The following is a 14272-nucleotide window of genomic DNA, read 5'->3' on the forward strand; positions in this document are numbered from 1 at the left end:
GCTATATTGTTATCTGGCTTCCTCTTTTGCTTCCCTGTGCTCAGACATGGCAGGCCTTGAGCTCCTGGTTTCTACATGGCAATCAGACTTTGTAAACCTTGGCAAATGTCAGTCACTGTTATTTCTACCCCCAGATCCTCCAATGTAATTTGTGAGTTATCTTCAGTTAATTTGACTGGAGAGAATGGAAAAATTCACCCTGGCTTAAAACTCAAGCCTCATTTCTCACTTTAATCTTTATTATGGAGCCCTTTACTCAGAGAGTCATTTTAGTGGACCTCACTAAATCTGATAAGCTGATTCAAAATAGGCCTTACTCTATGAGCCAGGACTCTGAAGGGAAAAAGGAGTTCCTGATTTCCCAAACATAATGCTCAACTTGTTAGAAACTCCTTGTTTTCAATTTTTTTTTTTTTTTTTTTTTTTTTAAGACAGAGTCTCACTTTGTCGCTCAGGCTGGAGGACAGTGGCACAATCTCAGCTCACTGCAACCTCCGCCTCCCAGGTTCACGTGATTCTCACGCTTCAGCCTCCTGAGTAGCTGGGATTACAGGCATGCGCAACTACGCCCAGCTAATTTTTGTATTTTTCAGTGGAGACGGGGTTTTACCCCATTAGCCAGGCTGGTCTTGAACTCCTGAGCTCAAGTGATCCACCTGCCTCAGCCTCCCAGAATGCTGGGATTACAGGGGTGAGCTACCATACTCGGCCACCATTCTTAATTTTATGTGTTTGTGGTTCACATAAACACATAAATTCATTACCCAGCAATTTGCATGTTGTTTCACAGTCTGAAATAGGAGATTCAGTCTGGGTCAAAAGCAACTGTAAAGACCTCAACTGCCTGACTTTACAGGTCTTCGTCCTAATGTTCCTCTAGTCACATGGCATATCTTCTTTCCATAAACTTGCTCCTTTCTGCTAGCTTCTTTAGCCTTTAACAAAAATTTCCTCTCCCTCAACTGTGTTTCATAGACTTCTACTTATTCATGGCATTCATTTGATCATAATCTTTAATGGTTCTTTCTCCAGCTCATGACTTTTCAATCCCTTCCCTGATGCAAACTGCCAGATTATCTCAGTATTTCCAGTTCAGACTCAGGAAGTGGAAAATCTTACAAGCCCAGCTCATCCCTTCATCCCATGCCACATCATAGATCCCAAGAAGCTTAGGAAAGGATGAGGGCATAGGGCAAGTCAAGTGTCTGTCTCCAGGCCTACCACCTCCTTTTGGCCACCTCAAAAATAGCTCAAAATTAACACGTCGAATTATTGATCCACACCTCCATCTTTATTCTCTTCCCCATCTCTGCAATGTACACCATGATCTGCCAAGTGTGCTACCGTCAGTTCTTCCCTTTCCCTCATCACCCCATGCAAGCAATCTCATCCATCAACTCTCATCAGTTCTTTCTCTAAAGCAGATACTAAATCCATCTTCATCTCCATTAACACCACCTTGATCCAGGATACTGCTGTTTCTTGTCTGAATTACTACAACAGCCTTCTAACAGCTTCCTAACCACTTGTTGCACTTTCTATTATTTCCATCATTCAATCCATATTCTACACAGCAGAGGTAATGATCATAAAATATAAATTCAGTCACATAGGTCCCTCAAAATCCTTCAGTAGCCTCCTATTTCTCTTAGAATGAAATCCAGTCTTTTCCCACATCTGATACAGCTTTCAGCGATCTGATTCTGGCTAATCTCTCAAACCTCATCTTGCAGTATTCTCCCCACACTGGCAATGTTCCAGTCACACCAGCCTTGCTTCAGTGACTCAGGATCCCTGAAGTTCTTTTCTGCCTCAGGGTCTTTGCACATGCCTCTGCTTGCTTGGTGTTCCCATGCTTTCTCACTTGCTTTAGGTCCCAGCTGAAATGTGATTTCCTCAGAAAGGGCTTGGCCACCCTAAACGAAAGGGAATCTCCCCCAACTTGTAGCTCTTTATTTTACCCCCTTATGTCTTCATATTTTTGCCCTCCTCCTCTCTAAATTATTGGGGGGAAAAACTTCAAAGAACACAAAAAAAGCAAAAGCCAAAAGGAGAGCCCAAAAAAAAAACCTTAAAGATAAGAAAAATGAAAAAAAGACAAGAAATTAAGAGGAAATAGGCATGAAAGTATTAGCATTTATAAAAAATAAGTTCATAAAATTTTTAAATACATGTAAATGTTATACAACCCTAAAGCAAACATTCTTACTACTTATTTCTAACTCTTAGAGAATGATTTCTAACTTCACCTTCAAGATAAGTCATCTTTCTTTGAATTCCAGTAAGTATAATATTCACTAGTGTAAGAACTTACCAAAATGAAGGCTCGAAATGAGTTAGAAGCATTTGAAAAAGTCATTATGAGCCCCTAGAAGAGTCTAATGCTTCTTTTCTCATTGTAAGTTTGCATAGCAAGGATCTAAGACAAGTTTTAAAATAAAACAACCCTCTCTTAGGGCCATGGGTACATGAGGCATCATTTATCCACAATAGCCTGGCCCTCTCGCCTCCCTTTGTCCTCTGCAATGCCTCTTTGTAAATCACAGGTGTTTGTGGGCATAAAGCCCATCAGAAGGGAGTTTATTGTGAAGAGTTCTTTCTTTGCCACTTGTTCTAAACCTGTTCAGAGAGTGCTCCATGCCTTAGACGAAATCTCCATAAAAATCAAGAAACAAGAAGTTTTCTGTACGTCTGTACAACAGCCACACTATGACATTAGTTTCGACAGCTCTCTGACCCTGTATTGTCCCAACTTTATTCACCAGTCTCTTTTTCTCTTTGTCTCTCCATTCCTTTTTTTAAGCCTTTATTGGCATTTTTTTTAATCTACTGTAAAATAAAAAGGAGGAGGATGGGTGGGGCTTTTTTTTAAGCACACTATGTGGCAGATAAAAAAAACAAAAAACAAAAAACAAAAAAAAACACTATCTGCAGTTACTGTAGTAATGGTTTCAAAAAACACCTGCAAATCAAAGAAAGACACCACGGCAGTGTCTTCAGATTTTTTTTTTTCCTCTTCTTCTCTTAAATTTCCTTCTTGGCCATTATAGAGTAGGCCTGGCAATGAATTTATGTGACAGCTATGAAGTTACTATTAAAATTGTGAATAGTGCCTAGCAGTTTTCATGCCCTTAGTATAAGATCGCCTCAATTTGCCACACAGCGGTGAATAGGGTAAAGAAGGGAGGGGGTGTCGAATGAATGGGAGGAGGAGGTTATGTGAATGGGAGTTTCCCGGGAGGGGGCAGCACAGTTGTCATAGGGGGAAGAGTGATTTATTTTTGAAATTCCAGAAAGGAAGACCAAAAGAAGCTGCCTAAAAGATCCTGAAGTGCGGGGTGGGGGGGATGTGAGATAAATAATATGTCTACACACATTTAGCAAGTGTCAAGGCCAGCTCTAGAAGTAGGGACAGGGTGGGGGCGGCGGTGGCAAATCCATTCCTCTGGTCTTCCAAGATTCAATATTAAATGCCAGCAGGGAGCAGATGTGGGCAGGGGCTGCAGAATAGGGGTAAGGAGCACGGAAGGAGGGGTTAAGCGTTTATCTCAATGGAAATTAACCACTTGGGGGGAATTAGAAGAGAGCTGGAGCGGGCGGGGAAGGTCGGGGGAGAAGCAGGACAGGGAGATTGTCTCTCCGTGTAGAGAGGAACTTTCCTGGTGCCGAGATCTGGGGAGGGCATTCAGTGAAATGAGGTGAGTAGGGCTGCAAAGAGCAAGGCGGGGTGTGCCCTTCACCGCCCCCCACCGCTCCGCCCGGCCCCTCCCCTTGCCCAGCCCCTCCCCCGCCCCCCCTTCCCGTATTAGCATGCGGGCAGCGGCGAGGCGGCCGGGCGGGGAGGGCGGCGGTGGCATCGCCGCGCGGGGCGCATTGTGGGCCGCGCTCGCCTCCGCGGGGGACCATCTGCTCGCTGTCAATGCATCACCTGCTCGTCTGGGCCGTCGCCGGGGCAACGGGGGGCGGGGGATTAAGGAGCGTGTGCGTCTGGGTCCGGGCCGAGGCGGCAGGGTGGGGGTGGGGGTGGGGGTGGGGGTGGGGGTGGGGGTTGGGGCGGGGGCGGAGCGCTCCTCGGCCCCCCCAGGCCCCTGCCCCGGGTCGACCCGCTCAGAGGACCGGCGACCACTGCGACGGGTTCCGCTCCTAGCCGCCACTCCTTGGCCTTTGCTCCCGTGCTGCCTGTTTTCGCCGGCGCGGCTGGAGTCCCGGGGAGCGGCAGAGAGCAAACGGTCCGGCCCTGCCTCACCCTGCTAGGGGTCGAGTCCCGCGCTCCCCGCGTCTACCTGGAGCTGCAGGGTCCCTGTCCGGCCGCGCTGCCCGCAGCCTCCTCCACGGGAGCTGGCGCACTTGGCTGGGTCCTGGGGACGCGGCACAGCGCGGTTCCAAGCGCCCCGCGGTCGCCAGGCAACCACAATGGGGCCTTCTTGCCGTGAGACCCTCTCCCGGCCTGTCACCAAAGTCACAGAAAACTTTCACACCTCTCATCTGACACTGTGGCCTGTGCACGACGCCAAGCACTGGAGAAGCCTTCGACATCAGAATATGAGTGGCACTTGTTCTGGGGGCCGGCAGGGGGGTCCCGATGTTTATCAAACGGGTTGATTTTCCACGGAGGGGGTAGTTCTGGAGGTAGTAGTCCCAGAAATCCTGTAATTCCCCCTTCCACCTACTCATCTTCCTGGAATTGTAAACGATTTTGAATAGAGGAGAAGCGCATCCAGGAGTAATGCAGCCAACAGCAGGGGGCAGAGCAAGGCTGTAGACTACAGTGGCCATTAGGGGACACTATTAATCCAAAGTCATGCTATTTGGTTTAGAAACTTTTGACAAATTTTACTCTCTGCTCTTCCCAATCTCTATCCCTACCTCCGGCGGGTCAAGGACATTTAGCTGCACCAACAAAGGTCGTTCTCATCTGCCTGAGGAGTCCACACACTTCAACAAAGGGCTGGTTAACACCCCCTAATTCCTGCCCATAAGCTATCCATAGACTGCACAGAACCAAAGAGTTAAGTCTTCATCACAATTCGTAATATATAAATATTTTTTCTGGGTTACCTAATTACTGGACACTCTTCTGCAGAATCACAGGACCAGCAGAAAGTGGACATTCACACCTGAGTCCCAGGATGGACACCCCCACACACACACACCCACATCTAAAATATTATATTTCTAGCCAGGAAAGAAAGAAAAAAAAAACCCTGCTTGTTTTTAAAGACTCTGAGTCCTGTTAGATCTCATTCAAAGGTCTAGCAACTCTTGGGAAGCCAACAGCCTTTCTCACTTAACTTAGCAATTCAAACCCATTTTCTGCATTTCTTTCTTTAAAAAAAAAAAAAAAAAAAAAAGTTTGTGCTGTTGACCCTATGTTCATCTTTTCCACCTAAAATCTCGTGATCATCGAGTAAAACTTCTCTCATCCTTTTATAATTTCTAGGTAGAAACACCATGAATCAGGCTAATTTTATGATTAAAATGCGGTTTTTTTAATTTGCTGTGACCACACAGAAAATGACAGTTCCACTAATGTATCATTTTCTTTTTATCATTTGTATGTAAGAGAGAAAAGTTAACTATCAAAATATCCATAGCTTTGACATAATAGATGAAGGGGAAAAGGTTTATACGTATAAACTTACTCCAAAGATAAAATTCTACCCATCCTTTTACTTTAATTAATGACTTCCATAACTTAAAGTTGAGAGTTCTGAGAAGACGTGCCCATCGATCTACAAGGTACTCCTAAATACATAGAATCATGGCATCATTCCAACTTACAGAAGGGATGAGCTGAGTCCAACCCTCTTATGTATAGATAAGGTAGCGAGCCCCAAAATGGTAAGACTGGCCCAAGACTGTACTGCTAGTGGCCAGAGATGCCCAGTGCTCTCTTAATCCCAACAACATCACAGAGGTACAGCTTTGCACACCAAAAACAACTGAAAATGCCCTTTGTCTATTCTGTTACCATTCCTACAGCTGCTGGCTTCACTACAGAAATGAGAACTCTTCATCAATTTCAGCAAACAATCCTTGGGTACCTACCATGTATCAGGCAAAATAGACAAAGATCCCCATCCCTGTAGAGCTCATTCTTTTGTGGTGCAAACAGATTTTAAAAGAAAGAAAAGGCTGGGCGCAGTGGCTCACGCCTGTAATCTGAACACTTTGGGAGGCTGAGGCAGACGGATCACTAGGTCTGGAGATCGAGACCATCCTGGCTAACATAGTGAAACCCGTCTCTACTAAAAAACATACAAAAAATTAGCCAGGTATGGTGGCACACACCTGTAGTCCCAGCTACTCAGGAGGCTGAGGCACGAGAATTGCTTGAACCTGGGAGGTGGAGTTTGCAGTGAACCGAGATGGTGCCACTTCACTCCAGCCTAGGTGACAGAGCGACACTCTGGAAAGAAAGAAAAGGAAAGGAAAGGAAAGGAAAGGAAAGGAAAGGAAAGGAAAGGAAAGGAAAGGAAAGGAAAGGAAAGGAAAGGAAAGGAAAGGAAAGGAAAGAAAGAAAGAAAGAAAGAAAGAAAGAAAGAAAGAAAGAAAGAAAGAAAAGAGAGAGAGAGAGAGAGACGGAGGGAGGGAGGGAGGGAGGGAGGGAGGGAGGGAAAGAGAAAGAAAGAGAAAGAAAGAGAAAGAGAGAGAGAGAAAGACAGAAAGGAAGAAAGGAGGTAAGGAAGGGAAGGAAGGGAAGGAAGGAAAGGAAGGAAAGGACGGAAAGGACGGAAAGGAAGGACGGAAAGAAAGGAAGGAAAGGAAGGAAGGAAAGGAGGGAGGGAGGGAAGGAAGGAAGGAAGGAAAAAGAAAAGAAAGAAAGAAGGAAAGAAAGAAAGAAAGAAAGGGGGGGAGGTAGGGAGGGAGGTAGGGAGGGAGGGAGGGAGAACTATTCATTTATTGAACATCTAATCAGCTAATATGAGAGGGAAAATATATTTACAAATAAGATATGGATGTCAACCTTAAAAACAGAAGAGCATACATGAGAATCAGAACAATGCAATCAACTAGAAAATATTATCAATATGACAAAGTATCATGAAGTACAGAGGAGACATCAGGTAGTTTTGCCTGGGCAATGTAATAGAGAAGATGTCATAAATTCGGCTATATAATAGCAGTCCCTGACACCTAAACAGGGTATGGCACATAGCAGATGCTCAATAAATAGTTGTTGGATGAATGCATGAATGAACAAATGAATAATGCATTTTCCAAATAGGCAAAAGGAGGAAGATATTCCAGGCAAAGATATCACAGAATATGAAAATGTGGTACATATATAAGATGGATATTGTATGTACCTGAAGATATTCCAGGCAAAGTATCACAGTATATGAAAATGTGGTACATATATACTATGGGATATTAGACATAAAAAGAAAATTTCCCCACTTGTGACAACGTGGATGAGTCTAGAGGGCATTAGGTTAAATAAACCAGCCACAGAAGGACACACACTGCATGATCTCACTTATATATGGAATATTAAAAAGTCTAACTCAACCCAAATGCCCATCAATGACAGACTGGATAAAGAAAATGTGGTACATATACACCATGGAATACTATGCAGCCATAAAAAGGAACAAGATCATGGCCTTTGCAGGTACATGGATGGAGCTGGAAGCCATTATCCTCAGCAAACTAACACTAGAACAGAAAACACTGCATGTTCTCACTTATAAATGGAAGCTGAACAATGAGAACACATGGACACAGGGAGGGAAACAACACACACTGGGGCCTGTTGGGGGGATGGGTGGGGGGAGGGACAGCATTAGGAAAAATAGCTAATGCATGCTCAGCTTAATACCTAGGTGATGGGTTGATAGATGCAGCAAACCACTGTGGCACACATTTACCTATGTAACAAACCTGCACATCCTGCACATGTACCCCAGAACTTAAAATAAAAAATAATTTTTAAAAAAAGTCTTAACTCACACAAGCAGAGGGTAGAATGGTAGTTACTACAGGATGGGGAGTGAGGAGGATGGGGAGTGAGGGAAATGGGGAGATGTTAGTCAAAGGGGATAAACTTTCAGTTATAAGATAAGTAAGTTCTGGTGATCTAATATACATCATGCTGACTAAAATTAATAGTGCTGTATTACATACTTGAAATATGCTAAGACAGTTCTCACCACCACACACCAAAAATGGTAATTATATGAGGTGATGGATGCCCTCATTAGCTTGATTGTCATCATTTCACAATGTAGACGTATATCAAATCATTACATTGTACACCTCAAATGTATAAAGTTTTTATTTGTCAATTATACCACACCAAATCTGGGCAAAATTTTTTTGAGGAAAGATATCACAGTATGAACAAAGGTTTAGGGGCATCTGTATTTAAGGAGTGATGAGTGAGCCATGAACTGTGAGCAAAACAAAACAATAGAGAAGAAAAAAGGAAGATGGCACACTGTCTTGGAGGTATGTTGAGAAGGGATTTGACTACCATGCCAAGAATGTGGATTTTGTCCTGAGGACCAATAGTTTTTCAACAGCAGCACACTTGTTTTAAGCAGAATCTCGTAAGAAACCCAATAGGATAAAACTGATCCATATAGAGCTGTCCTAATAGAAGCAGGGATAGGCCCCCTGCCCACAATCTCACCATCCAGGCATGGCTGGGGACTCTATATTGTCCCTTGAAATACTGTTTGAACATCAATATAACTGGCAATGAGTCATCTTTGAACATTATCAGACATAAGAATGTGAGTTTGGAAGGAAAAGAGAAGTCAGGAAGAGCAGTTAGAATGTCATTGAAATTGTCCAAGCACAAAATAATGAGAACTTAAATTAGATCAGTAACATTCATAGTGAAATGGAAATATAAAGAGATTTCAAAAATAGAATCCTTCATATACATGGTCATCCTGCTGCAGAAAAAATAATTTTACCTCTGGTACATCTAAGTTTGGATATCTTTTTAAATGAAATTTATTATAAACTTCAGCCTTTTAACTGTTACTATGGGTAACACATTCTCACACTTGCAAAAGTTTATGAAAAAACACAAATTCCTTTGCAGCAAACTGCTTAAATGATGGTTCATATGTCAGAGTATGGATTTTGGGATCCTGAGAAAAGCCAATGGAAGCTATAGAAAGATAGCAAAAAGTGAAGCATGTTTGAAAGATATCTAATACTCCTTTCATTTACTAACCTGGCATACCAATTTTTGAGCAATGATCAAAACCATCATGACCCTTTCCCTACACTCCCTCAAATGTAAGCATTCAAGCTTTTTCTTAAAAGTTACATAAAATTATTCATTACCCACTTACAATTCGTTACAATTGCCCAGGAAAAGCTCCTCCTGGGTAGAAGGTTTGTGACTTAAGGAATTCATGACACTCCTGGATTAGGTAAAACGAAGATATGCTCACACAAATAAGCTAATAAGAGAGGCAGCAAAAGAGAACTGGGAAGCCAGAGAAATCCACATGATGAAGATACCTGGCATTTAGCCAAAAGTAAAAACTATAAATATTAATCAGATGAGAATCAGTGTCACTTTACTGCAAGAATGTTCTGTAATTAAAAGGGTAGGTATTGTGTTGTGCATGTTAGCACAATTGCCGCCAATAATATTGGATGCCAGTAGCTCCCGATTACTGCAAAGAGCACAGATTCCTAAGGATGTCGCTTAGCAGAAAGTTTACTAAATATCAACTGTTTATGTCAACTTCAAGTGATACTGCAAAGTAAAGGAAGAAGAAATATCAGGTTTCAATATTGTGTTCCTGTCTTTAAAAGACAAGAAAAGGCAAGAAAAGAAACCTTCCTTGGACATCTATTATAAGCCAGGCATTTGCTAGGCGCTTTCCAGACATAATGTCTTTGAATCCTTACCTCAATCCTGCAGAAGAGGTGTCATCATAATCACATTTCAAAGATGCAGCTATTCCAAAGTTGGCTTTGTCATCCAAGATGTGGCTGTTGTTGTGCATGTCTGAAGTGGAGCAGAGGTGACATGTCCCTGAAGTTGATAAAGTCACAAGATTGTGAGACTGCAGTGCTTCATGGATCATCCCTGTGGGTCGATGGGCCTTGGAGTGGATGAAAGGCATGGGAGGGAGATACCGAAGCTCTCATTTGGGTAAATCAGCAGTAAATCTACTCAGTGGTCAGGCAAAGGAGGTTTGGGCAACATACTGGGAGTGTCAAAAAAAAAAAGGGAGGATAATTGAAAATCAGAGTAGCAATGGTTGGAAGAGGCAAAAGGAGACAAAAGTGTCCCGTTCCCTTTCTTTCCTCTATTCCTAGACATAGGGATGAGAGATGATGAACAGCCTCCACTACTGAAGGGTGCTAAATGGTAAATACTCCCACTATGGTGGATTTCAAGCTCTCATGATGTTAGTGAGCGCAGAGTTGGGAAAAGATGTGCACAATCAGCTCTGATGATCCAGTGCCAGTTAACGCCAGCACGGTACTGCCCTTTCCCATGTCATAGCTTCCCGTCGCTTCTTCCCACCTGTTCTTGCTCAAAGATAAAGCTGTTAAGTTGTGCAGACTGTGCACATTGCGCAACTCTAGTGTTGCCATTTTCATCACAGCCGTCATTGACATATATAATTTAATATGACAATTTTCCGTTAGAAAGCTGTGTAGAGCAAAGGAGACCCTTTCCTAATTTGCACAAAAGCACCATTTGGGTTGGTTTTCATGCTGCTCAAAGACCACATACTGGAAGTCACAAGCAAAATTCAGCCCACAGACATTTTTTCTTTAACTCACATTGGGTTTTTAAAAAGACATTTTTTTAAACTAGCTTGCCAACATTTAAAAGTCAGGAAACCAAAATCCAAATTACTAAATTATCTTGGAAAAATCAAAGCAAGCTGCACTACATTGAAAGCAATAACAAAGAAAGTACCTATGCCTAGATCAAGGTAGGCATTCAAAAGATGTCAGGATCCTTCAGCCCACCCTGGCTAATGTTTTGTACTCACCTTTTTTATCATTGTATCCTGGAAGCCACATCATCTGGACTCTATGTTCCTCTGTGGCTCCTCCCTTAGCTTCTGTCAGTTTCTAGAACAATCTTTGCACCTCAGGGCTTTGCACTTGCCCATCTTCTTCCTGAAACACTCCACCCTCCACCCCCTTCACTGGTCCAACTCCCACTCATCCTTCCATTTCAGTTCAGATGTCATCTCCACCATCAGCTTTCAACAAGACTCCCAAGTACCTCCAACTCACGGCATGCTCCATGGAGCAGTCAGAGTGATCTTTTTAAAAAATAAATCAGATCATGGCACAGAACAATCGTCATGAAATGCAAGCTCCTTCAGCTGGCCCTTAAGGAATGGTGTCGTTTGGACACTGTCCCCATCCCTCAGTTACACTGTTTCCCTATTTCCTTTACAAACACACCTCCCATGTGCCTGCCTTTGCTCTTGCCACTCCCTTTGCAGGAACACTTTTTCCCAGGTTTTCATAGCACCTACACCTTGTTAACATTCTGGTCTCAGCACAAACCAACTGCAAATCCTCAGAGAAGCCTTTTCTACCCACCCATGTAAAATAGCAGCCCTGCCTGCTGCCAGCCTCACTTCAATGACTCTCCATCACATCCCTTGATTACATATCCCAGATATACCCCAGACCTCCAAGTCAGACTTTCTGGTGGTGGGACCTGCCAATCTTTCCTTTTATTAAGCTACCCTTGGGGATTCTGATATGCAACCAATTTAGGAACCCCCAGTCTGTGGTATAATGGGAAAGGAAAGAATGGTAGGCATGTTGAGTTGTGCTGCGGTTCACAGCAAATGTTTTGCTCCCCGTGAGTTTTGATAGTCCAATATTACAGTGATATAGGATACTACAAACCCACTGTAATTTTGCAGCAATAAATTACTGTCATTCCTTTTCTTGTTTACAATGCCACCTGAAACCTCAGTCGACAAAATTGTGGATAGTCTGTTAGAGCCAAAAATTCCTCCAACTTCTTCGTAGAATAGTTATGATCATACTAGCGAGAGGACTAAGTGAAGAATGGACAGCTAAAGGATTCGACAAATTAATAGGTTGAAGGAATACGGACACATCTTTTTAAGCCAGGAATCTGTGGGTGCTTACAAATCTTTGGGAAAATACCCACTGTCACCAAGAAATTTAAGATTAAAATAGGTGGTGAACTGGGAGGTACCAGGTCAGGAGGGTGCAGGGGCCAGGGCCAAGGCTGGGAGCGACTCCATTCTGGCACCCCAGCTCCTCCAGGTCACAGTCCTCACTCTGCCCCCTTGCCCACTGCTCACATGGTCCTGAGAGGCGTCTCTGTAGGGCTACTGAGCCCGCAGACCCGGCCTGCGCGTTCTGTACTCATGGGTCTCAAGACCAAGAAAGATGGGAGGACACAGAGCTGACCGGCCAAGTATAAGGACTCTGGTTGCACTGTGCATCTGCAGCCCCTGCCCAACTGTCTGCCTGCCCCAGGTGGACTCTGTCCCAGAATCCAAGGGCTACCTGAGCAGCATGACAGGGTCATGCCCAGGGTCAGAGGCACTGAGGCACCTTGCATCCCGAGTGTAACTGGCAGGACCCGCTGGTGCTGCAGGAGCAGATGAGGGCAGATGAGATCCTCATCAGGGACACCTTCCACACCTACCACCAGCAGTGACTCATGCCTGGCATCCTGCTGGCCAATCGCATTGAAGTTTTTCACGGGGAGGACCATATAGCAGCTCTGGGAGCTGGGTGTACCAGGCCCCACCATCAAAGGATATGGCTGTACTGGGGTCTCATGTGTGGTCTTTGCACTTCTGGTCTGAAAGCTGGAGTGGGTGGACAGTGGCTACAGGTCGGCGACAAGTGTCTAGTCCTCCCTTGTCATGCACCCTATCTACACCTATGTCAGTGAAGAGCAGTGGCAGAAGTATTAGGTTGGTGCAAAAGTAATTGTGCTTTTTACCATTACTTTTAATGACAAAAACTGCAATTATGTTTGCAGCAACCTATACCTGCCCCCTGCTGGCCAAGGGGGAGCTCCTGGGCTACTTCAGGCTCACAGAGCCCGACTGCAGAAGTGACCCCAGCAGCATGGAGATCAGAACCTGCCACAACCCCTGGAATAAGAGCTCCACCCTCAGTGGGACCACCCTGATCCAATGGGACCTGAATCACCACCAGGATCCAATGAGACCTTGGTCACCACCTCACCTGTGGCCAACCTGTTTGTAGTGCAGGCTGGAAGATGGCTACCTTTGGGGCTTCCTGTCAGAGAAGGGGATGTGGGGTCTCTTGGCCTCCAAGATTGAGGGCAAGTTCTCCCTGCGGGCCTCTGCCATGGGCATGATCATCGTGGACAGCATAGAGGTGGAGGACGTGCTGCTCAATGCAGGCAGCCTGGAGGGTTCCTTTGGCTACCTGAACAACGCCAGATCTGGTATCATGTGGGGCGTGCTTGGAGCTGCCGAGTCTTGTCTGCTCGTGGCCAGGCAGTACACCCTGCACAGGATCCAGTTCGGTGTCCTGTTGTTCAGGCACCAGCTGATTCAGAAGTTGGAGAACATGCTCACTGAGGTCACGCTGGGCCACTCCATGCCTGCCTGCAGCATGGCCACTTGAAGAATCAGGGCAACGCATCCCCAGGACAGGTCTCTCTGCTAAAGAGGAATAACTATGAAAAAAGCCTGGACGTTGCCTGCCAGGCCTGAGACATGCTGGGGGGCACTGGGGTTTCTGATGACTATCATATGTTCCAGCACATCAGGAACTCAGAGGCCACGAAAACCTGCGAGGGTACGCATGACATGAGCACCCTGATCCTGGAAAGAGCTGTCACAGGAATCCGGGAATTCATAGCTGGCAAGTGAGCCCATCCAGCCAGGGGCCTAAAGCTCTCAAACCCCTTCCCAGAGACAGGCCTGGCTGGACCGTGGGAATGCTGTGTTCTGAGCTTAGGAAGGAAGCTAGCGGATGGAGTGGGAAGTGACAGACACTGATTTTAAAATATCAGAATTTCCCTTCTGAAGTTGTTCAGATGTGTTCCTTAAAAAGAAGATGGAATTCTCTGTAGAGTTTCTCAATCCACTTTTAACTATGGATGAGAACAGACTCCATTTACCTTGGAATAGAAACTTCTATTGAGAGAAGACATTGAAGCAACTTCCTGGAGATCCCCTTGGTCTCTGCCTGAGCAGACCGCCCCTTACATCAAGGGTTCACAGTGCACCCTCCGACCCTCCCATCCGGGGGTAGTGCCTTATGCTGGACGTTGAAGCAGAATAAGGGAGAGGAA

At 44.8% G+C, this 14272-nt stretch overlaps 1 protein-coding gene, 1 long non-coding RNA gene and 1 pseudogene across 5 annotated transcripts in view; 2 read left to right on the plus strand and 1 right to left on the minus strand.

Moving 5' to 3' along the window:
• C11H12orf42 (chromosome 11 C12orf42 homolog) overlaps positions 1–10452 on the minus strand; it is a 183683-nt gene extending 173231 nt beyond the window's left edge. The window contains exon 1 of one of the 4 annotated variants that reach the window (XM_050748484.1): positions 9880–10452. The gene's annotated coding sequence lies outside the window, so the exon portion shown is untranslated. Of the gene's footprint in view, positions 1–4283; positions 4444–4478; positions 4756–9879 lie in introns of those variants that run through there. The other 3 variants (XM_050748481.1, XM_050748482.1, XM_050748485.1) reach the window with 3 other exon arrangements.
• LOC126930921 (uncharacterized) lies at positions 4424–6079 on the plus strand. The gene is made up of 3 exons (XR_007717712.1): positions 4424–4629; positions 5564–5622; positions 5983–6079. It is a non-coding gene; the product is annotated as an uncharacterized LOC126930921 (long non-coding RNA).
• On the plus strand, positions 10412–14050 carry LOC126931659 (glutaryl-CoA dehydrogenase, mitochondrial-like; annotated as a pseudogene).
• The last annotated feature ends 222 nt before the right edge of the window (positions 14051–14272 follow it).

This window comes from Macaca thibetana, chromosome 11 (genome assembly GCF_024542745.1).
Source record: "Macaca thibetana thibetana isolate TM-01 chromosome 11, ASM2454274v1, whole genome shotgun sequence".
NCBI lineage: Eukaryota > Metazoa > Chordata > Mammalia > Primates > Cercopithecidae > Macaca > Macaca thibetana.